Source organism: Cetorhinus maximus, chromosome 8, assembly GCF_964194155.1.
Source record: "Cetorhinus maximus chromosome 8, sCetMax3.hap1.1, whole genome shotgun sequence".
NCBI lineage: Eukaryota > Metazoa > Chordata > Chondrichthyes > Lamniformes > Cetorhinidae > Cetorhinus > Cetorhinus maximus.
Genome location: NC_135886.1, coordinates 34,392,129 through 34,417,567, shown reverse-complemented (window position 1 = coordinate 34,417,567; position 25,439 = coordinate 34,392,129). Strand labels below are relative to the sequence as shown.

Below are 25,439 nucleotides of genomic sequence, written 5' to 3'. Positions count from 1 at the left end.
GTTGTGGTAAAGTGTTTAACTCTTACTTGTTTTATAGTTTGTTATCCAAAAGTCATGCCAGTAACTTGGACACCTGCTTTTAGCCTCACTGTTATTTCTACCACTAAATCTGGTTCATTTTTGAAACATACCTTATAACACACTTTTAAAATAATCATTAACATTTAAATTATAAAGAGCAATCAGTAATATGGAGATTTTAAATTATAATATTATATTATAATATTAAAGCAGTATTAAATTCTTAAACAATAAAGTTTTAATTATTTTTGCCAAATTGATGCTGCTAAACTTTAATCTCAATAAACTGCCACCTATGGGCTGAATCCTTGCAGGGATCCACATTATCGATTTAACTCTGGACATCTGCTCGAATTCTTCAGTATATAAATAGAGAAGGACCATAATTTTGGCAACAAACTTCATTGTTTTGATTCAAGATTTTGTCCTTGAAACACTGACTAGACCTGTCAGCTGATATAATTTAAAAGTACACTTTTGTATTGATATCAGGTATTCCAGCCTATATACCGATTTAAAGGTGCCTAATTCAGCAGACAGGTCCTGTTGGAGTTCTAAGCACATTAAAGCCAAGTTATGTAAGTTCTCCAATTACACTACCACCTGCCTCTGCTGTCTGCTTTATTCTTTTGTTTTGTACTTGACAACGGATGCCAATCTTTGAGAGTTGATAAAGTCATGAGGTGACATCCAAATGCTTTGATCAGCCTCAATTTAACTGTAAAGCAAAGCTTGCACATATACAATACAAATACTGATACAAAGTAAAGCTAGCCAAACCGTGTTCTTTAATTGTGTGCATTAATTATAAAAAGGCTGAGAATTACTATTGAAACTTACGTTGCAGAGCTGTAACCTGATAGCCTCAAGATCTACGGTAAATGCAATGCACAAAATACAATGGATGAAGCAGCAGCAATGAGCATTCAAGCTATAAAATGCATTTCAATGTAGAGTGGAGAGATAGAAATTTGAAACTAATTTTTTGAATAGAACCTCATTATCTGTTAAAATGAATTGCATTCATAGCCACAAATGCATCACCGCTAGGATAAATATGGAATCTGTAGAACATTAAACAAAGACACATAGCACCTTTGCTATTAAAATCTGAGACATTTGAGATATGACATTAAACATCATGTAGAATTCACGGTTGTGTATATAAACCTCAGTAACATAACGGAAGGGAAATAGATTTATTTACAATTAGTCAATGACTAAGGCAAATGACAATGGAATCATTGGTTGGGACAAACACAAAGAGCACCCGTCCCCTCTCTGATTGAAATTTTTATTTGTAGTTAAAGGAGCGGGGGCCAAATGAAACCAGGTTTTGATGCAACTTCAGCTCCTTCTTTTGCTTATGCTTCAGCTTCACTCTTCCAGACCCTAGGATTTCTGATCTCCCCTACTACTCGTTTTAAAAAGTCATTAGATTCATAACTACAGATCAGTAACTAAGTAATGGGAACTAAAAGGAAAGGTGGGTGGAGGTGCACATTTTTATTCATGATTGGCTTCTTATTTGTGTCCAGTTAACAAATACCAGTCCCATTTAATATACTGCATGGAGAGATGAGAGGTGTTCAGGGCAGCACAGAAATATAGGCCTTTTATGTAATCAAGTGGGTTCTTGTTTTGTCAGCAGTTTATATACTGACAGTATTGTTTTTAGGGGGTGGTCTGGTTTGGTCTACCAATTTTGCTTTTAAACTAACTGCTTCCGCTGATTTCAATTCTCTGTCGCCATCACTGCCTGTCCCTTAGTGAGGCCAGTCCACGTTCTGATATTATCCATCCATGCCATTGTGCATGTTTTCCAGGTGTTTCTCCCTTCATTACCTCTTTTTCCAAACACTCCCCTCCCATTTGCATCATATGTCCAAAATATGTGAGCTTCCTTGATATCATTGCCTCAGACAAATTCCTCTTAACACCAGCTTTCTCAAGCACCTGCTCGTTTGTCCAAAACAAAATAAAAACAGAATTACCTGGAAAAACTCAGCAAGTCTGGCAGCATCGGCGGAGAAGAAATCAGTCAACGTTTCGAGCCCTCATGGCCCTTCGGCAGAACTGAAGCATAGTTTCAACAAGGGAGAAATATAAATTGGTTTAAGGTGGGTGGGGGGGAAGAGACACATTGAGGGTGTGGTGTGAGCAGATAATCAAAAGATGTCAGAGACAAAAGGGTCAAAGAGGTGTTGAAGGTGGTAGTCTTTGTCTGAGAAAAGTGCTAATTAAGAATGGAAGACAGGATATTCAAAGTACAGCTCTAGTGGGGGTGGGGTGGAAAGACTATCCTGTCTTCCATTCTTAATTAGCACTTTTCTCAGACAAAGACCACCACCTTCAACACCTCTTTGACCCTTTTGTCTCTGACATCTTTTGATTATCTGCTCACACCACACCCACCTTAAACCAATTTATATTTCTCCCTTGTTGAAACTATGCTTCAGTTCTGCCGAAGGGCCATGAGGGCTCGAAACGTTGACTGATTTCTTCTCCGCCGATGCTGCCAGACTTGCTGAGTTTTTCCAGGTAATTCTGTTTTTATTTTGTTTTGGATTTCCAGCATCCGCAGTAGCTTTTAGCTTTTTGTTTTTATGCTCGTTTGTCCACTTGGCTGTCCATGGCACACGTAATATCCCCCGAGTCCTTTCTTTCAAATGGTTTTATTCCAGCCTCGTCACCCTTCTTGATGGCCCAGCTTTCAGCTGTACTTTGTCATCAGCCACACAAGGGCTTTCAGAAGATGAATTTTCTCTGTAATCAAGATTTTGTGGCTACTCCAAACTCATTTAAGCGAGCTCACAATGCCATGACCCTTTTTAACTCCAGCCCAAATTTCTTTGGAGATTCTTAGAGATTACATCTATACAACTAAAGTGAGGGCAATTTGAAAAACATTTTAATGGATCGCTGAGACAAGGCGAAAATGTAATTGTGACTAAATTGCCTCATCTAACGTAAGTTTAATTTGTTGTTTTCCAAGATTTCATGGGCCAGAATTTTCCCGTCAGCGATTTGGGGGCGGAGCCCGCTCGCCGACGGGAAAATGACGCGGGATGGCATGGGAGGAACCCCCGATGTCATCCCGGTCCCTTTAAATTTTCAGGATGGCGGGCGGACAGTGAAATCAGCTGTCCGCCTGCCGGTCTGTCAATGGCCAACTGAGGCCATTGACAGGGTAATTAAAGTAATTAAAGGCCCTGCCGTCCAACCTTAAGGCTGGTGGGCAGGCCAGGAACCCCAGCGGGCTTCTGATAATACACAAAACCTCATCCACTTGCGGGATGAGGTTTCATGTTACTTTTTAAAAACTTTAATAAATGTAATGTTATATTTATTAACATGAGGGGGACATGTTAATAATATTTTTATTTTTCTATTTTTAAAGTTTTTTAGGCTGTCACTAACCTCCCTGAGACAGCACTTAGTCTCAGGGAGCAATGCACTCTTTCAAAATCAAAATGTATTTGATTTTAGCAGATCGGACAATTGAATTTTCAATGAGCAATAACCGAAAATAATGTATTGAAGGCTGCTTATTTGGCTAGTACCTGCAAAATTTTTGCATCATCCTTTAGGACTATCTTAATCCAGCAAGCTGGACATTTAGCTTCAAAATTTTTAATCTGCCTCATTAATGCTTTTATTTGAATAAATACCTGAATTCATTAAATAATAGAAAATTGTTTAATTTTAATTATATTCAGGTGGTATAAAATTCAGGCCCAGTAAAGATAAGATTTTCACAAAGCCCTGGCTCAACAGTGTGAGGAGAAATTAAAATAAATTTTATCGTCTTTTGCTTAACCTGGATTCTTTTTTCTCCTCTGCAACTGTTAGTGTCAGCATTACATAAGATTGTTGGAGGATAGGGAACTAAGAACCTTATTGAGTAAGCTAGGCTAAGCCACAAAGACACTATCAAAGGTGAATCCAGAGGAGAATTTAATCATTACAAATAAATATGATTCATTTTCTTTCCACGATATTCAGTGGATTTATTTTGTGCTAAATGGATTAATTGCCTTGCATACTGTTGAATTTCCTTTCCTGGGTGATGAGAGTAGTTTTTTTAATTCTTTCATAGGACATGGGTGTTGTTGCTAGGCTAACATTTATTGCTCATCCCTTATTGCCCTTGACAAGGTGGTGGTGGGATGCCTTCTTGAACTGCTGCAGTCCATGTGGTATAGGTACACCTACAGTGCTGTAAGGAAAGGAGTTCCAGGATTTTGAACAAGTGACAGTGAAGAAGTGGCGATATATTCCAGGTCAGGCTAGTGTGTGGCTTGGAGGGGAACTTGCAGATGGTGGTGTTCTTATGCATCTATTGCCCTTGTCCCTCTAGGTGGTAAAGGTCACAGGTTTGGAAAGTGCTGTCGAAGGAGCCTTGGTGAGTTGCTGCTGTGCAACTTGTAGATGGTACATACTGCAGCCCCTGTGCGTCAGTAGTGTAGGGAGTGAATGTTGAAGGCGGTAGATTGAGTGCCAATCAAGTGAGCTGGTTTGTCCTGGATAGTGTCAAGCCTCTTGAATATTGTTGGTCATGCACTCGTCCAGGCAAGTGGAGAATATTCCATCACACCCTCGATGTGTGCCTTGTAGATGGTGGACAGGCTTTTTGGAATCAGTAGGTGAGTTACTGCAGAATTCCCAGCCTCTGACTTGCTCTTGTATTCATAGTATTTATATGGCTGGTCCAGTTCCGTTTCTAGTCAATGGCAACCCGCAGGATGTTGAGTGCAGCCTTGGCAAACAGAGTGCAGCTGAGCTAACTGAGTGAAGATTCGAGTTTGGTGAGAGGGGAGTTTTAAATGTTAATTTTGTTCTTAAATTTTACAATCTAATCTAGTCTGTAATTAGCTGTAACTGCAAAGTACTGTGTAAGCAGGCTAAGTCTTTTCTTTCTTGCAGTTTCGACAGACAAATGTGAGGTGAGAAAAACTTTTTCACACAGCGAGTAGTTAGGGTTTGGAATGCACTACCTGGAAGTGTGATGGAGGCTGGTTCGGGTGAGGCATTCAAGAAGGCATTGAATGATTATTTAAAAAGAAACAATGTGCAGGGTTACACGGAAAAGGCAGGAGATTGGCACTAAGTTAAAATGCTCAGAGAGTCGGTGCAGACATGAAGGGCCGCATGGTCTCCTTCTGCACCGTAACAATTCTGTGATTCTGTAATTCTGAGGGTAAACTCACTCTTTGCTGTCGGAGCTGAATAGTTAATTAGCTAACTAGTTCAATCTGGTTACTGTAGCCCCAGTCCAGTTCACTATGAACTCAGGGCTCTTTAGTTCAGCCTTGGCAAACAGAGTGCAGCCGACTAACTGAGTGAAGACTGGGAGTTTGGTGAGAGGGAAGTGTGGTGAAGGGTGCGGGGAAGGAGTTGCTCATTTCCTTTTTCTATCTTTCTCACCCCATAGAAATTGGTTCTTGGTCTACTACAGGGAAAGGAGGTAGCTGTTTGCTGAGTATTGTGTAAGTGGTTAGGTTCTAGTCTATCCCTAAGGTTTAAAATAGTACACAAATTACTGGTAAAGTTAATGAAATATATAAGAAAGCAACATAAAGAAGTGATTAATATAATTAAGTAATTATTTAAAATACATTAAAGATGGCAGGACAGGCGATGTGTCAAGGCTGCAGCATGTGGGAGCTCCTGAATAACATTGTGATCCAGGGCAAACGCGTCTGCAGTAAGTATTTGCAGCTTGAGGAACTTCGGCTCAGAGTCATTGAGCTGGAGGCTGAGCTGCAGGGAGGGGGGATGTTACCTGGTGCTTTATATCGGGAGGCAGTCACACTACTTAGGATAGGGTCTTGTGATTCGATCTGTGGCCAGAGACAGGAGGGTGTGACTGCAAGTGAGGCAGGTAAGGGGACCCAGAGTGCAGGAGTGTAGGAGTGTGAGCCTCTGCAATTGTCCAATAGGTTTGAGGTTCACTCAGCTTGTTTGGATGAGAGCAGGAGCTGCAGGCTGGATGAGCAAACTGACCATGGCACTGTGGTACAGGAAACCATCTAGTGGGGGGAGCAAAAAGGAACATAGTGGTAGTAGGGGATAGTATAGTAAGGGATATTGACACTATTCTCTGTAGCAAAGAGTGAGAGTCCAGATGGCTTTGTTGCCTGCTTGGCACCAGAGTTCAGGAAATCTACTCAGGGCTAGAGAAGAACTTGCAGTGGGACGGGGAGGATCCGGTGGTCGTGGTCCATGTAGGTACCAATGACAGGCAGGATGAGGAAGGAGGCTCTGTATAGTCAGTATGACGAGCTAGGCACCAAATCAAGAAGCAGAGTCTCAAAGGTAATAATTTCTGGATTTTTACATGAGCTACGTACAATTTGGCATCAGACAAATAAAATGAGCAAAATGAATGTGTGGCTCAAAGGCTGGTATGGGAGAAGTGGGTTCTGGTTCGTGGGGCACTGGCATTAGCATTGGGGAAAGTGGGATCTATACAATTGGGACGGTCTACACCTGGACCATGCTGGGGCTGATGTCCTTGTGAGCCGCCTAACTAGGGAGGTAGGGAGGGTTTTAAACTGAATAGTGGGGGCAAGAGATCAAAGTTGGGAAGTTGTGGTAAACCAAAGAGTAGAGACAAGGCAAGAGAGAGAAAGGTATTAATATGAGAAATATATGTGACAGGAAGGGACAGAGGGTACAATTCTAAGAATAAATCAGCAGATAAGTCTAGACGCTACAAAAATAATAAAAGGACAAAACTAAAAGTTCTGTATCTAAATGCATATAACATTCAAAATAAAACAGATGAATTGATAGCGCAAATAGAAATAAATAAGTACGATCTGATTGATAGCTGTTACAGAGACATGGCTACAGGACAACATAGATTGGGACCTGAATATTAAAGAGTACATGACATTTAGGAAGGACAGGAAGTTAGGAAAAGGTGGAGGGGTGGCTCTGATGGTATTAGCACATTAGAGAGGGGTGACCTAAATTCAGATTATTGTTGAATAAGTGCCACTTGATAGCACTGTCAATAACACCTTCCATCACTTTTCAAGAGTAGGCTGATGGGGCAGTAATTAGCTGGATTGGATTTGTCCTGCTGTTTTTGGTCTGGGTCAATATTCTAACATGTTTGTGCTCCATCATTATTACATGTTCTGTTATCCATTTGTATACAGTTAAGCGCACAGACTGGTAGCATCAAGCAAATATTAAATTTGATTGATAAAGTACATGTTAATAACTTTGTACATTTCTCCAATCCTAACAGTGTCCTTACTGACTCAATCAAATATAGGAATTCTCACTTGAGAGCTAAGTGTCACCACCTCTACCATAAGCAAGTACCAACACAAATATACACTACAGGAAAGGAAATGAAAAGTGTTGAGGAGGGAGTGGTGACAGTGGTGATGGTTGGTGGGGTACCAGCTGACAAAGGTCTAACCTATTTAATATACACACAAGTTGTCAGGGAATGCATATCTTAATCAGCTGCTCTCAAAAGAAAATTTTAACACAACAAAGTAAAATATTGATGAATTTTCCTCCATACGTGTGATCATGGAAGGTGAACTCAGTATTGTTTGGGAACCCAAATATGTACCACTCTTTCTCACATAGGTGATGCCTTGGAGCAATGTCTACTTGCGCTGTATTTTACCATTGAACATGTTGCCAACAACAGAGACATCTGCAACAAAAACCTCCATTATTCTGAATGTAAGTATATGAAAATCTCTCACCATAAGCAAAAAAGTTTCATCCAAATTCCTTCCTTAGTTCTTGTGCCCTGTATTTGAAGCTTCAACCTCAATAAGCAATTTACTAGCATCAAGTTTGCAGAATTTCCTTCAGAATTTTGATAACTTCAATTAGATCATCACAAGACCCTTTTCTAAAGAGAACAAGCCCAACTTCCTTCATCTTTCCGCACAAATACTACTAATACCTTGGATCACCTCTGTATTCTTTCTGAAAGAATATTCCACTAGATGTTGAATCTATATTGAATAGATACTTGAGGAAATCACTTTTATTAACAAAATATATTATCTGATGACTACTAATGAATGGAAGGTACAGTTTTAACCCCACAAGAAGCTTGATTCATTGCAACTCCTGCAGCTTTGGATATGGAACCTTTAATATCTTTATATGATCACCCTTTTATGTTAATCATAATACAGTAATTAACCTGCATAAGGATTTTTAACACAATATAACCTAAAAACTGGCAAGCTTTACAAAACAGTTAGGTAAAAGCAGCATTCTGTCCCCAATACAGATAAAAAAAAATGAAATTACTAATTCAGCAGTAATTGCATACTAACAAGCTACCCAAACACTGGCCATGAGATAAGGAACTCCCAATAGGAATAGGCAGTAAAAACTGGGAAATAGGAACCATAGAAGCTGCTCATTTAATCCTACTTTCCAGCAACTGGTCTGTAGCCTTCCAGGTTACAGCACTTCAGATGCAGATCCAGGTACTTTTTAAATGAGTTGAGCAATTCAGCCTCTACCACCAACTTAGTCAGTGAATTCCAGATGCCCACCACGCTCTGGGTGAAAAAGTTTTCCCTAATGTCCCCTTTAATCTTTCTACCAATCACCTTAACGCTATGTTGCTTGGTAATTGGCCCCTCAGCTAGGGGAAACAAGTCTATCCTTTCTAGGCCCCTCATAATTTTGTGCACCTCAATTAGGTCACCCCTTGGCCTCTTCTGTTCTAAGGAAAGCAACCTTAGACTATCCAATCTCTCCCTATAGCTGCAATTTTCAAGCCCTGGCAACATTCTTGTAAATCTCCTCTGCAGTCTCTCCAGGCCATTTATGTCCTTCTGGCAGTGTGGTGACCAGAACTGTACACAAAATTCCAGCTGTAGCCTAACCAACGTTTTATACAGTCCCATCATTACAACCCTGCTTTTGTATTCAATACCTCACCTAATAAAGGAAAGCATTCCATTGGTTTCTTGACCACCTTGTCCACCTGTCCTGCCACCTTCAAGGACCTGTGGACATGCACTCCAAGGTCTTGCACTTCCTCTACCCCCTCAATAACTTCCCATTTATTGAGTATTCCCTTGCTTTGTTTGCCTTCCCCAAATTCACACTTTTCTGCATTGAATTCCATTTGCCACTTCTCCTCCCACTCAACCAAACCATCAATATCATTGTGGATTAGACAGCTATCCTCTTCACTATCAACTACAAGGCCAATTTTTGTGTCATCTGCAAATTACCCAATCATGGGAAGAATTTTGCCCTTGATGGGCAGGCGGGCGGGCAGCCGATCGCCGCCGCCGAAATGGGCCCCGCCACCATTTTAAGTGGGCGGGCCAAATAAGGCCTGCCCAGCGGGCCGCCCGAAGGGAAGCGCTATGCGTTCCCTGTGTGGGGTGTGGAGGGGGGGGGATTCCCCAACTGTCAGAGTGCTGTCTCAGGGAGATAACTGGCAGTGTTTCAAACTTCAAAAATGAATAATAAAAAAATTATTAACATGTCCCCCTCATGTGACAATGTCACACGAGATGAGACATGTTAATAAAGATCACTAAAACTTTATTAAACTCTTTTAAAACAGACTTGAAACTTCATCCCGCCAGTGGGTTCCCCCCCGGCGTCATCCCGCGTCATTTTCGCGTCGGTGAGCGGGCCCCACCCTCAGCTTGCCGACGGAAAAATTCTGCCCCATGTCTCCCATATTTAAGTCTAAATCATTAATAAATGCAACAAACAGTGAGGGCCCCAACATTGAGCCCTGTGGAACACCACTGGAAGCTGTTTTCCATTCGCAAAAACATCCATCGACCATTGCCCTTTGTTTCCTGTCTTTGAGCCAATGTTGGATCCAACCTGCCACCTTCCCCTGTATCCCATGAGATCTCACTTCCCTGACCAGTCTGCCATGTGGGGCCTTGTCAAATGCCTTACTGAAATCCACGCAGACAACACCCACTGCACTACCCTCATAAATCCTCCTTGTTACTTCCTCAAAAAATTCTATTAAACTAGTAAGATACGATCTTCTCCTAAAAAAACTATGCTGACTATCCCTGATCAACCCGTGCCTTTCTAAATGACAGTTTATCCTGTCTCTCAGAATTGTTACTAATAATTTCCCCACCATCGAAATCAGACTGACAGGCCTATAATTTTCTGGCCTATCCCTTATACCTTTTTAAATAATGGCACAATGTTCGCAGACCTCCAATCCTCTGGGACCTCGCCTGTATCTAGTAAGGATTGGAAGATGATTCTCAGAGCATCTGTAATTTCCTCCCTGGCTTCCTTCAGCAGCCTGGGATACAATCCATCTGGCCCTGGTGACTTATCCACCTTCAAGGATGCCAGTCCCTCCAGTACGTCCTCTCTCACTATGCTTATCGTATCTAATATTTCACATTGGCGTTCCATTTTAAGGATACAAGACCAGTTCGGACCAGTACCCTTATTTCCCAGTTTTTATTGTTTTTGTCTCTTGTCAATAGGGGGTCCTTAGAATTCTTAGCCTGAGAACGGACCAGGAATGTAACCTAGCAGATCAAGTTTCCTGATTGAACTTTGAAAGAAGCATAACAAAACAGTGTGAAAGAGTCACTTCCATTGTCACAGGCCAATGATTGCTTAAACAAATGATCCTGAAGGCCTCTCAACCCACTTTGTCCAGAAGGTTGGAGGTAAGGATGGGCTAACTCTTTTTCTTTGTAGAAGACACGTGAAGCCTCATTGCCCTCTACACCTTTGGGAAAAGCCCCAGTGGGGCAAATGCCTGTGTCAATATCATCCTCTATGCTCACACTCAAAAATTACATAAAAGAAAACATTTGCAGAGTCAAGTTGTACAGCCATAAGGGCTGGAGCAAGGGTTGACCCTGGAATAGGACCAGGCAGCAATGGCCATATGAGAAGAAGATCTAGAATCTGAATAGCAGATACACCAAGATACATGTGGACTATGGGCCACGGAATAGTGGATACCCCAGGTGGGCTGAAGGCTTCCTTCAAAACTCCTAACAATTTGGCACCAAGAAAAGTATGGGTGATATAATTCTCCTTTTGTAATGTAAGCTATTGCTAAGGCATAGATAGGTAGTGACCCTTGTGTGAAACTTAATAAATTGTACCATATTGGAGTCACGTGAATCACAGGGGAGAGTCAAAAATACCCTACACTTCTATGTGGTCCATAAAACACACCTACATCTCCTTTATGGTTTGTGATATCCTCTGGACTCTTCATCTTGTTGCTGTTATTTTCTGCAAGTATAGTACCTTTTTCAAATTAACAGCACCAGCTCCTGCTCCTTCCACTTTTTTTTAACAGAAGTGAACATTCAGCATAAGGAAGTCACAAATGGCACATTTGGATCGGTTTGCAACCAGCTGTTACAGATTTGTTAGGAATAAGGCAATCCAACTAACTTGCCAACAGTCAGTTTTATCACCTTATAAGTCAGTCGTTGTCAGTTGTTGTTTGCTGTGGGAATTATAACAAATATAGATTGGCCATGCACTGGGGAAATCAAAGTGTTTATTCATATCTGCAGTCTATCTCATGGTTAAATTGCAATGGAAAACAGTTAAACTATTTCTGTCCAGCTCTTTGTGTGGATTATTAACCCTTAACATTAAACTATCAAAGAAAGGATGCCAGTTAGCTGAAGGTGATGGATGTGACAGAGGATATCATCACTCTGGAAGTTCAGTAAAGTGCACTGAAGGCATTATTTTTACTTTTAAAGATGCACATGAATAGTCATTATGTTTTGACTCCTTTGCAGCATTTTCAGCACCAGTCAGGCTATAAATTGCACATGTAGTTTAATATTATAAGAAATGTTTAAAAATATTTATTATAGCCTGCTTCAGCTTAACAAATAAAAGTGCAAAGATGAAAAATATTTGCAGTGAACACATAGATGTGCAAATAGTAATTTGACAGAATTATGTTATATAGTTTGTGCTTGCTGCTGCGAGATCTAAATTATTTATTAGGTTATTTTGAGCACAGTTCTACCATATAAGTATTGATTTATGTGTTTATATATTCTTTCTGTAATACCTAATATAGTTCCTTGAAATAGTTTTGTGTCTCTGGAATATCTTCAAAGCCACAAAATATTAATAGTCTGAATGCCAACTGCACTGGTGCTTTTTTAAAGGTGGGAGGCCAGCTCTCCTTAAATTTGCTGGTCAAAGTCGTCAGTCTTGTGTTCTTCTGTAGACACCTGGGGACCAAAATTCCAGGAGTCCTGCACTACTGCTAGAGTTGCGACAGGGTGGAAAATAAACCAGTATTCAACTTCCAGCTGCTGACTGGGAAGCACGTTGACCCAGTTCAAAATCCATTGAGGAGATCACAGTATACGGACTTGGTGATGGAGAGTATGTGGTGAATATTGTTCAGCTTGGGATTGATTGTGATGCTGAGATTGTGCATGGCTATTCGACCTAAACTCATGGTCAGAGACACAAATGGCATCAGTGGCAAAGAGAGGAGAGTTTACGGTATCAAAACAATCTTCAGTCTTCCTAATATTCAGCTTGAGAGAAGATGAGGCTCGTCCAAGGCGATATAAGAGAAGCAGTCCGACAGCTTGGAAATGTATGGTTGTGAGAAGTTCTGAGGATATAGAAATAGACATCAGTATCTGTGGCAGCTGACCCTGTGTCTACAGATGATTGTATCAAGAGGTAGCATATAGATAAGGACAAGTGAGGGATCAACAATGAAAAAATCAGGAGCAAAGAGGTGACACTATGGTGAAATAAGGTGAAGCCATTGCTAGAGAAGCACTAGCTTCATCAGAAGGTTAAGCATGAACCTATGTGCGGTAGTTCTTTGGAGCTGGAATGTAGACAAGAGCCAGTGACAGAGAATGCCATAGTTAACTGAGCCAAATATTGTTGATGGGTTAAGGAGGAGAAGGAAGGATATTGCAGCATAGTTATAGTTGTAGAGAAAGCCATTTATGGTTTTGAGTAGGGCCATTGTGATACTTGATGAAAACCAGACTTGAGGCCTTCAAATAAGTATTGTTGAGACAGAAAGGCGTGAATCTGAGATGCAACATCTGCTTGAAGAGGGAAGCCAGAGAGGTAAATATGGCCAGGACTTGAAGTGGGGAAGAATTATGACAAAGGAAATAGAGTAATTGACCATGTTGAATACCATGGAAACCAAGAGAGCTAGTTGAGTATTCAGGAATGTAGAGGAAATCAGGGGAACAGGAAGTATGTCTAGTGGAAGAGGTGACTTTGGAAAAGATAACAGGGAGATGGGGAGAAACTGCAAAATGGTGATTGTTAAACTGAGGTATTTGGGAGATGGAAAGGAAAATAGGGCAGAGAAATGGGAAGGGGTAGAAGTAGCATTAGCAGCTGCATGGGTACCCCACTCTTAAATACAAAGAAATTCATGTGCTTCTCATGTTTCAAATTGGCTGTGAAAATGGGGGGAACAAGAGAAAAGGGCCTGAGGGGAAGAAGATCTTAGACTTACCCTTGACCTATAGGATGATCTTGGAATAGTAAACAGATTTGCCAAAGGAGAGCAAAGGACAACTAGGTTCAGTGCTTTTAGGTTAAGGAGTGAAAAATGGACAAAGATTTCCTTTTTTCTTATTCTTTCATGGGATGAGGGTATCACTGTTTAGACCAGTATTTATTGCCACCCCTAATTTCCCTTGAGAAGGTGGTGGTGAACTGACTTCTTGAACCGCTGCAGTCCATGTGGTGTAGGTACACCCACAGTGCTGTTAGGGATTTTGACCCAGTGACAGTGAAGGAACAGTGATATAGTTCCAAATTAGGATGGTGTGTGAGTTGGAGGGGAGCTTTCAGGTGGTTGTGTTCCCATCTGCTGCCCTTGTCCTTCTAGGTGGTAGAGGTTACGGGTTGGGAAGGTGCTGTCAAAGGAGCCTTGGTGAATTGCATCTTGTAGATGGAGGCACTGCTGCCACTCTGACCTGCTCTTGTAGCCACAGTATTTATATGGCTATTCCAGTTCAATTTCTGATCAATGGTAACCCCCAGGATGAATTTGGTGAAGGTAATGACATTGAATGTCAAGGGGAAATGGTTGGATTCTTTCTTGTTAGAGATGGTCATTGCCTGGCACTTGTGTGGTGTGTATGTTACTTGCCATTTATCAGTCCAAGCCTGAATGTTGTCCAGGTCTCACTGCATATGGGAATGGACTGCTTCAGTATCTGAGGAGTCGCGAATGGTGCTGAACATTGTGCAATCATCAGCGAGCATCCCCACTTCTGACCTTATGATGGAAGGAAGATCTTTGATGAAACAGCTGAAGATGGTTGGGCCTGGGACACTACCCTGAGGAACTTCTACAGTGATGTCCTGGGGTTGAGATGATTGGCCTCCAGCAACCACAACCATCTTCCTTTGTGCTAGGTATGACCCTAACAAGTGGAGGCTTTTCCCCCGATTCCCATTGACACCAGTTTTGCTAGGGTTCCTTAAGGCCACACTCGATGAAATGCTGCCTTGATGTCAAAGGCAGTCACTCTCAGTTCACCTCACCTTTCCTGATCATGCTGTTGTGACTTCTGTTGTATATATAAGAAGCCAATGTCTTTCGGGGAAAGGACAAAATCACAAAAATACATCATACAATGCAGCAGCTGAACATTTACAATGAAAACATTGAGTCCCAAACCCAAATCAAAAAGAACATTGTGCTACAACAAGGCTCATATGAAAGAGAACGAAAGAGAGCAAACTACATTGTAATTGTTCCATCAAGATTAAAGAATACAACCATAAATTCACTCATCTTTTGAGAGGTTCCTGATTTTACCTTAGTATGCACTTTGCAGTTAACAATAAACTTTCATTTTTAGGATATGCACTATTGGGTGGAATTTTACTGCTCCCTGGGAGTGGGCTGACAGGCAGAGTGGCCGTAAAATTGGGTGGCATAGTGCTGCACGGTGCCTGTCGCCTGCCCACCTCCGCTAGTATTTTACTAACATGGGGGATGTGTCAGGTGGCCTGCTCACCCTTGGGCCTGTTGAGGCCCTTAGATGGCCTATTAATGGCCACTTAAGTACCTCCACCCTCTGCTGCTGGTATTTTACTAGTGGTGGAGGATGTCCATATGAAATGTCGGTGGCCTTTTTGTGGACCAAGGGGGTCCCTTCTGTTCAGGCACCCTTTGCCAAATGGAGGCCCCCCTCATGGTACACCAGCACTTCACATGTGTTTCCCTTACCCGGCCCACTGCCCTCCTGAACCCAATCTTCCACTTCTTCACCAGGCACTGCCAGCCTGGCACCAGTGGAACCCCAAACGGGCTCCATGGTCCCTCAATGTTGGGGACTGCCTGTTGTCCCATTGGTGGCCACAGCTGTAATTAAAGAGCTGCCTCTCATTTGATTGGTTGATGGCTCTCGGAGGCAGGACTTCTGCCCAGATGGAGATATAGTTTTGCCCAGAGGTTCTTAATGTCCTGATGGCTGTTAAATTGCTGCAGGGTGAGCTGACCAAGTGGAGGTGAACTCTACCACCGCCACAGTGTAAAATTAGAGTTGTCATCTTTTTTTCCCCTATAGACATGTACAGCATATTTTCCAGCTTTTTAATATGTTTATTAAAGCTTAATTTTAGTTGATTTTAATTGTTGCTGGTCAAAATGGCATTGTTCTTGGAAGTGATTTTGTCAAATACAATTTGTTATCAAGAACTGGCTGATTCCACTGCTTCACAATGGAGGCTGTCATATAGCAATGCCATCCTTTATAGACAAATCTGCAGATAATCTCCACCACATACAAGCTTTTTCTAATTTTGTCAATTTCACAGAACTATAGTAGCTCACAACAATTAAGAAGGAGCCTCTTGGCACTTTCTATCTGTGCCAGCTCTTTTCTAGAGCAAATCAAAACTAGCCACACTTTCCTGTTCTCTCTCCATAGCTCAATATCTTCCTTAGCTTTAAATATTTATCTATTTTTCTCTTGAAAGATGTAATCGTCTTAACCAATTCTCATCGTTCCATAAATAAATCTCTCCTGACCTCCCTTCCCTTTAGGATCATTCCAAGACAACGTCAAGTCAAATCATCAATTGGCTATCTTCAGATGCATTAAGCAAGGTCTTCTTTGTAACGGGAAAACATTCATCAGTTTCCCTGTAGAAAGGATGCATCATATAGCTACTCTTGGGTGGCATGGTTTCCAGAGTGCAAAGCATCAAAAATGGTACCCATATGACCTCTTAGCCAGCTTGTTTTGTTCTGCTTCTTAGATGCCTTCACTTACCTTTCCTCACCCATGCACTTTGCTTCAATCAATGCTTCTTCCTCAAACTTGCCACCTGCATCTTACCTAACGTGTGCAATTTGGCTGGTGGTTGCAGACAGCGATGGAAAAAACAAAGGATGATGTATGGTCATTAGCAACACTGACAGGCTGCTCTTCCATTCCAACAATGACTAGAGAAGGACCCTTATTGCAAAATACTGTATGTGATGTTTAAATGTATGAGAGAGAGTGAGAAAGTGGTATGATATTAAAGGAGGAAGGTACTAGGGTTGGCACTTGGGAGAGGTTGGCTTTACCTTTCACCACTCCCTCTATTCTCTGATTTGCCAGGATTTCAAGTATGGCCCTCTGTACATGTGTGAATGACCGATGGGGCAGAATTTTACATTCCCCACTGACAGGTTTGTAGGCGGGAGAGTGGCTGCAAAATTCCTCAGATGGCCTTCCCACCGGGTTCCCACCTGCCCTGACCTCTGCAATTTTATGCTGGGACGGGCAAGACCCAGGCAAACAGACCCACTCTTTCCAAGTTGATGCTCTTAAGTGGGCCATTGTTAATCACTTAATGGCAGTAAGCCACCCAGCTTCTATTCTTAGGCTGGCGGGATGAGCTCAGCAGCAGGCGGGGGGAATCCTGAAAACTAACCCTGTTCAGGCCTCAAGTGGGCAAGTCAGTGTGGGATGGGTGGGGGGCACAGTGATGTGGTTTGGGGGGATGGGGCGCATCCTTCAGCAGTCTCTTTTTAACATTAGGTGCTTTCCCCCACTTCCAAAAGAAAGGCTCCTGCAGATTCTCCCTCCCCCACCCAGCCTCTCCACCAACATCCCCTCCCCACCACCCCCAAACCCCCCACTTGCCATCTCTCCTGGGCTTCACCTCCCCTCCCCGCCCTAAGAACTCCAAAACGTACCAGGTCCTGGACTCCCAGGGCTTAGACTCTGGAGACTGCTTCTGGTGCTGCAGGACTACAGAGCTGCCAGCCAATCAGACTGGCAAACAGCACTCTAAGGCGGGACTTCCTCCCCAGTGAGGAACAGAAGTCCTGCCTCTAGCTAATTAACACTTGTTGGAGTGTTAAATGGCTGCGGGACAGGCAGTATCAGTGGGGATGTGTTCCGTGCCAACTCCTTGGATGGCGGGAAGGGAATCCCCGCCATCCTAAAAATCCTGGTCATGATTTGTGAATTTTTATTTCCTTGGGACCCGTTCCTTCAAATTGTGCCGTCTTATTCCGCAAGTAGTAAATAATGTTTGGATGTAAGTTGATGGAACACGTGCACAATGACAGACATATGACCAACCTGCAGGCCACCCTGGTGTCAGTGGCTGTACATTCATTCTGCACTCATGTTGTTTTACAATGGTTTATTAGGTGATGGCCTTAGGCGATGTGAGTGTGATGAAATTTTCTGTGATAATGTTGCATCTTGAATATGTATCCTGCTGAAGTATGGGTAAATAGGAGATACAACGTAAAGTTATAATGTTCTGTAAGAGCTTGTCATGAGCAAGCAGTGAGTTTGGAACCAGTTGACAGGTAATACTTTGTGCCGCAGTCTGGGGCTTTGTGCTAAATGGTCTTGTTTCTTTGCTACATTGCTTAAATTGTGTTGTTTTCTCCCATGTCTGCTTTCAGGTCTTGCAGGTCATACCTTTTAGTTTATACTTGTATAAATATCATCATTCACATGAAATAAAACTTTTAATAATGCAGTTTAAAGCCTAAAGGGTAAACTTTTGGAAAAAGCGTCCTTCAGCAGCCTCTTTTTAACATTAGGTGCTCCCCCCGCCACTTCCAAAAGACTGCAGGTTCTCCCTTCCATCCACCCCCCCAGCCTCTCCACCAACATCCCCACCCCTCTCACTTGCCCTCTCTCCTGGGCTTCACCTCCCTAAAAACCTCCAAAACTTACCAGGTCCTGTACTCCCAGGACTTAAGCTCTGGAGACTGCTTCTGGTGTTGCAGGGACAACGGAGCTGCCGGCCAATCAGATTGGCAAACAGCACTCTAAGGCAGGACTTCCTCCCCAGTGAGGGATAGAAGTCCTGCCTCCAGCTAACTAACGCCTGTTGGAGTATTAAATGGCTGCAGGACAGGCAGTATCAGTGGGGATGTGTTCTCCGTTGATCTGCCCACCTCCCTCCACACTGGGTGACCAAAGGTCAGAAGCATGAGGTTGAAGTGCAATCAAAGGTTTAGGAGCAACCCCTTCAAAAAATAAGAAAGGAGCTGCAACCTCGTATATCCAATATAAACATGGAACACTGACTCCTCATGGCCACAGAAATTACAGGCGGCCTGGAAGTCCATGAACCAACTTACCCTACGATTGCACAGGGCTGTTGCATGCAACACCCTCCTTAATCTTAACCTTAATTGATACAATTACCATGCAGAACCATTACACTTATTTGACTTCATAGCCATCTGGCAGATTCTTTAAACTAGCATAATATTTTCCATATGATTTGAAAGAAATGAGCTGCAGTGAGCCTAGCTTAGGAATGTATAAGGCATTTGAAGGTTAATAGTGCTTGTATGGTATTAAGGGGAGATGATGGCTTAGTGGCAATGTCACTGGATTAGTATTCCAGAGGCCCGGTGTAAGGCCCAGGGCCATGGCTTGAAATCCCACCATGGAAGCTGATGGAATTTGAATTCATCTGGAATATAAAGTGAGCCTCAGTAATGATGACCATGAAACCATCGTCAATTGTTGCAAAATCCCATCTGGTTCACAAATGACTTTAGGGAAGGAAAATCTGCCATCCTTACCTTTCTGTCCTAGATGTGACTCCAGACCCACAGCACTGGGGTCGACTCTTAACTGCTCTCTGCCACTCAGCTGCAAGGGCAGTTAGAGATGGGCAACAAATGCTGACCTATTGTCAGCAATGTCCACATCCCATGAAAGAATAAAGATTGTCAACAAACTAACGGGTAAAAATGTGTGGATGTGTGGGCAAGTTGAAGAAAACAGATTGGGGTGGGGCGGGGGGAAGGGAGAGCCCTTGAGTGCCAATATAGAGTGAGTGCCCATTGTCACAGTTTTGCTATTTGGACAGCTGTGGGGAATGGGAGGCATGTAACAATGGAATTTCAGTGGGCCAGAACTATTTAAATGGATGGGGTGCATTCCAGTCCAGGATTTTCTGATGGATAAAGCTGGGAGTGTTTCATTAGGTTGAACCATTATAATAAGGGGCATTGAAATCAACAACATCAAGTACAGGGGCAACAGAAGCCACTGTCTGTTTTACTTAAAATTGTTTGTCCAGTGGTTTGGTGAGTTGTTTTGGCCTTTTTGGGTTTCCTTTTGTTGCATTTGTTTTAGTTTGTTACTTCTTAAAAATATTGCACTTCAACTACCTTTTTAATTCAATTTTCTATTGTACCACCTACATCAGCTGAATTGTACGTTGAGTGGGCGGGCGCGCGCCCGACCCGATCGGGTGTGAAATTGCGCGAGATGACATTGGGTGAGCGTCCCAATGTCATTGCGCACTCGCGGTGCGCGCAAAAGTCAGAAGCGCACCCGCCGACAATTAAGAGGGCAATTGAGCCCATTAACGGCACAATTGTCTGTTATTTATCGTCGCCCGTCCAACCTAACAGCTGGCGGACGGGCGAATCGGCCAGGCAGTCTTTATGTTTTTCATAAAACTTCATCCAAGGGCGGGATGAGGTTTCCCTTATGAAATAAAATAAACATTTATCGGCAGCAGTTTTATCATCTGTATTTTCAGGTACCTGATTGTGATGCCCTGACATTTTTTTCCTGCTTTTTAAAACTTTATTGGAACATTTTCGGGTCTGCAGCTCCCTGAGGCAGCTCTCTGCCTTCAGGGAGCTTTCCCTCAGCGCTTGCCTGTGCCCACATTGACGTCATCACCCACCCTCCTCCCGCCCCCACCCCGGCAGCACTGTGCTTTTCAGCGCGCGCTTCATGCTGGTAGGCTGTTAATTGGCCAGCCAGCGTGAAATCGCGGTCAGGGGGCCAATCATGTTTGGCGGCTCTTTCCGGGCCAATCCCAGGCCCGCCGATCGTGCCCGTCTGCTGAGCTAAAACATCAGGCCCAGGAGTGTTTTGCTGTGACTTGCAGCAGTCCCTGTTGATAAACTGAATGTTCCTGTTGAAATTATTTCAGGGCGCTAGAGGGAAGGATGATTTCCAGAGCATTTATCCAAGGAAGGTAGCTAGAGTGTGAGGTGGCTGACAAGGCCCAGCATCACCCACGTGGCCAGATCCAAAGACGTATCAGTAGAGCCATGCCTTTGACACTACAAATGACCAGGGAGGCCTCTCTGCAGCCTGGGATTGTGGCCTCAGCGTGATAACTGTTTGAACCAACTGACAGGTTATCTTGAGAAATTGGAGGTTAAAGGAACATCTGCACAGTGACAGACACGTGCAGAATCTGTGGGCGAGGCTGTATATCATGCAGTTTGGTTGTTTAAAATAACTTTGATTTGAGTATGACAAGATTCTGAATTCTACGTCACATCATGAAGGCGTTATTTTCTAAATTATACATATGTATAAAATGCAAAGCAATGGACTATAAGATTGTGTTAATCTTTGGGCCATCCGTGAAATAAATTATACTTATGAGTCTCTTTTCCTTGCTTCAATTCCTTTTAATGTGTTGTTTTCTGGCACACCTGTTTCCAGGTTCTACACATCATTAAGTCTACTTTCTCTGTTTTAAACATGGTAATTGGGTTATCCCCTAACACCCATCTCATGTAGCTAACACCAATGTCACCATCAAACAGGGGATTGTTGCTGCATCAGTCCATTACACAATCTGCTTTGTCTTCTACATGTTGTTCCTTTCACTTCATTTATGCCTGCAACTTTTCTCATCCCCTTCCCCATAGCCTTGATAAAGCTGAAACAAATGTTTGACCCGATATGCAGTCATTTACTTCAAGTATGCATCTTCCTTTAGCTTACACCTGTTGAATAGATTTTCCATTGCCCCCAAATGGCTTTTGCCCCTGTCCAACGCCTAAATTAATTTGTCACTACGAATAATTATTCAAATAAGTCATTGGATATTGTGGGGTAGTCAATTCACTGTTCCATTGACCAGCTTTGCTTCAATAAAGTGGCATAAAAGCATAGTTTGCATCAATTGTAGAATTCCAGCCTTTGAAACAGCACTTGGGCCAGGTGAGTTCTATCTAGAACCCTTGAGGAACTAAGTAATGAAATAAGTGAGGCTCTGATTGTTTTATTTCTCAAGAGTGTTACAACATCTGTAGAAACCTAACTTTTAAAAAGAGATAGAAATTTCCCAGTCACCTACACAAATAATCATGAGAAGATTTCACGTTTTAAAACTTCTGTTGTAACAAATAGACTAAAATCAAAATAGACTACACATTGCTTATTGGGCAGCTAATACACTAAACTACAGAAAAGGTATTTTCCATTAACTTCTTAACACAACCAAAAAGCCCACACCAGGTTTTTACATTACAGCGTACTCTCCGCAGAAATGCAGACTTGTGTGTGTGTGTGTGTGTATATAGTCCAAAGCTCCTTCTTAACAGGATCTCTTCTCCCTGCCCCACCAGGGTAAATCTTCTACTGTCCTTTTAACAGGAACACTAGAACACAAGAATCAGGAGCAAGAGTTGGCCCTCAAGCCTGCTCTGTCATTCGATAATATCATGGCTGATCTGATTGTGGCCTCAGCTCCACTTTCCCATCTTCCCCCATAGCCCTTGACTCCCTTGTTGATCAAAAATCTATCTAACTCAGCCTTGAATATATCCATCCTGTCAAGTCCCCTCAGGATCTTATATGTTTCGACAAGATATTCTCCCATTCTTCCAAATTCCAGTGAGTATAGGCCCAAACTACTCAACCTTTCCTCATAAGGTAACCCCTTCGTCCCAGGAATCAGTTGAGTGAATCCCCTCTTAACTGTTTCTAATGCAGTTATGTCCTTACTTAAGTAAGGAGAGCAAAACTCTATAGAGTATTCCAGGTATAGTCTAACTAAGGATCTGTATAGCTTTGTCAACGCTTCCCTACTTTTAAGTTTAATTTCCCTTGCAATTAATGCATTTGGCTTCCTAATCCTTGTTGTACCTTCATACTGACTTTTGTAGATTCATGTACCAGGACACCCAGATCCCTCTGTACTACAGCATTCTGCAGCCTCTCTCCATTTAAATGACATACTGCTTTATATTCTTCCTGTCAAAGTGGACAATTCACACTTTTCCACATTATACTCCATCTGCCAAATTTTTGCCCACTCACTTAGCCTACCTTATCCCTTTGTAGATTCTTTATGTCCTCTTGGTAATTTACTTTCTTACCTATCTTTGTTTCCTCGGCAAATTTAGTTACCATATATTCCTTCATCCAAATTATTGAAATAGATAGTTGAGGTCCTAGCACTGATCTCTGTGCCACTTCACTAGTTACAGCTAGCAAACCCAAAAATGACCCATTTACTGCTATTCCCTGGTTCAATGATTCATTTATTCCTACTTTCTGCTTCTTAAGCAAAGCTCCCTTCACTCAACCCTTTGACCATAACCGAATGGCCTTTGAGTATCAGTGTACCCTCTAGTGATTCTGTAGTCTTTAACTCTTCACAAGCCTTGTTTCCCTGAACAGGGAAACCGTCCTCTGCTTGGTGATTAACCTAAAATCTGTCTTTTTTTCCTGGTTGGCATAGGAGCACCTGCTGCGAGTCTTCTTTCCCCAATTCTCTTGGCCTGACTGCCTCTGAGAGTCAGTGAGTCTGGCAGCAGTAAGGCCAGCTACCTCCTCCTTTGTGCTCAGGTGTTAAAATTTGTGTCTGACTTTGAATAAATTTCAATTTGAGTTTCTGCCTCTGTAACAAACAGGTCACATGAGTTTGTCTCTGGGCAGACTCTGTATGAGGTCACGTGAGTGTGTCTCTGGGCAAATCCCATAGGAGGTCTCGTCCCCGTCTTCAAGTGACACCATTTTACATTGAATTAAATGAGACAGTTTAAAACATAACCATCTTATAAAGTCCAGCATTTGCAACAAGAGTTCCATAGAATCAAAAATTGTACCTAAGGACCAAAAAGTTCCTCATTTGGTCCCAATATTTGAAAAGGAGCAAAAAAGAGGAAAATTAATGAAAGAAAAGACAGGCAGGTTTTTTAAGGCAAGTTCCCCAGCACACCCAACTCTCCGATATTCATAGATAAATTTCAGACAGGTGGAGACCAAGGACCTCCCGATGCAGTAATCAAATTGCCATATTAAAACACCTTGAAGATGTCCTATAAAATACAAGGTTCAGTTTTCCTCTGCTTTGCATTCTGTCTGCAACATGTTCTAAGGGATTTAGCAGAAAAGCGCAGGTGGAGATTGGTAAGGTCTCTGCTCCTTTTGTGCATGATACACATTTGTGCAAACATTCCTAATCTGGGCAGGACATCCTGTCTGAAACAGGTAGGAGCATGCAATTTGGATGCAAGTGACACCACCCTTATGACCAAGATCTCTGATCCATCACAGTCTTCTCTCTCCAACAACATTTCTGATTGCTTTTTCAATCCATTTATATTGCCTTCTTTGATGATCTTCCCTGGTAACTTGTGACACAAGTCTATTACCCTTTGGAAGAAAAACAAACAAATCCATTTAGACTTCTTTTCTCACTTGTAGCTTACTCATTTTTATCTTGTGCTCCTGTTATTTGCTCCAATTGCTGCAGTCAACAATTTGTATGGATCAGCTTAGTCAATCCTCTTCACAATCTTGAAAATATAAATTAGGTGGGCAAGAAGTCTCATTTTTCCAGAGAAATAAACTAACTTCCTTACCTTTCCTTGCACCTTAAATCTGTGATGCCTAAAATCAGCTTCACTGCTGATCCTCTACTAACATATTTTAATTCACGCCAGGTGTATTATTTCGATATCGTGTTTGTCACTTTGTCACCATTTGGGGGCACTGTTGATCTTGATCACAATTTATTTGGTCAGAATCGACACTACACCCTTTGCTTCTGTATCAAATTGTAGGTTCCAGCCCTTTGTTCTCTTGCTGAGAATATAGGTTGCTCCTTTCTTTCTGTCATTGCGTTTCCCACAAACTGTCAGCTAGGAAAATGGAACAGGCAGTAATTGAATCTTTTACCCAAACAAATCCTGAATTTCAGACATGTAATGTAACTGGTCCTTACGGGTTTCTGCACTATGATATGAAGGGGTTGGGTTAGATAGCTGGAATATTTAACAGCTAAAGATTATTAATATAAATGAGAAGTCACTAGGTTTTGATCTGGAAGTGAGCATGTTGCTTTAAGTAAAAGTGTCAACAACATCAAATTAAATTATGCTAAACTGCTTAGTTCCACTGATCGTTTAATGGCAGCTGTAGGAGAAATAAACATCCAGTTCATCTTGCTTTCAGTAGGAAAGGCTGAGAAACTAAAGAGAAGAGAAACCTGAATGTAGCTATAAATTATTGCATTAATCTTGGTATTTATTTATGGCATGAAGGACAGCTTAAAAATGCTGTCGAGATAAGATGAATTAAAACACATGATACTAAAATTATACCGTAAATTTTCTGGTCATTTCTTACACACTCATATAAATTGCTGTATATTACACCGCTGTTTTCAAAATGTCTGATTTTCAAAATATGTTGCAATGAAACGAAGATGTTTAAGACTGAGATAGTAATTATAAATTTGGGCTTAGATCTATGTTTGTCTAATATTTTTCAAACTGAAATTACAGTACTGTAAATAATTCGTTGACTGAACTATAAATGTCACAGTTACCTTTTATATTCAGGTTCTTTCAACCATGCAGAGTCTGTCAAAATCCTTTTGGAGAAGAATTAATATTGATTATAGGACCTTTTTACTCTATTGACCTTTGTGTCAGAAGAACAGGTTTGTGCTTCTTCAGAGTAACATTGCAACATAAATGCAATTTGTATTTACAATATGGCCTGCTTGCAAATTTATCTCTAGATTTAGTTAACCACTAGGGTTCAAATACACATTGTCTGGAACAAAGTTCATCTCCAATCCCATTATTTTTCTATCATATATCAAAAGTCTCATGTCTGGAAGCACTTCCTAACTTTCACCTTTCCTGTGTTGATATTTTTGTC

General features: G+C 41.9%; 1 long non-coding RNA gene across 1 annotated transcript in view; it reads right to left on the bottom strand.

The window, feature by feature from the left end:
* LOC144683550 (uncharacterized) overlaps positions 1-25,236 on the bottom strand; it is a 66,344-nt gene extending 41,108 nt beyond the window's left edge. The window contains exon 1 of the long non-coding RNA XR_013577290.1: positions 25,102-25,236. This is a non-coding gene — a long non-coding RNA (uncharacterized LOC144683550). The remainder of the gene's footprint in view (positions 1-25,101) is intronic.
* Between the last annotated feature and the right edge of the window lie 203 nt (positions 25,237-25,439).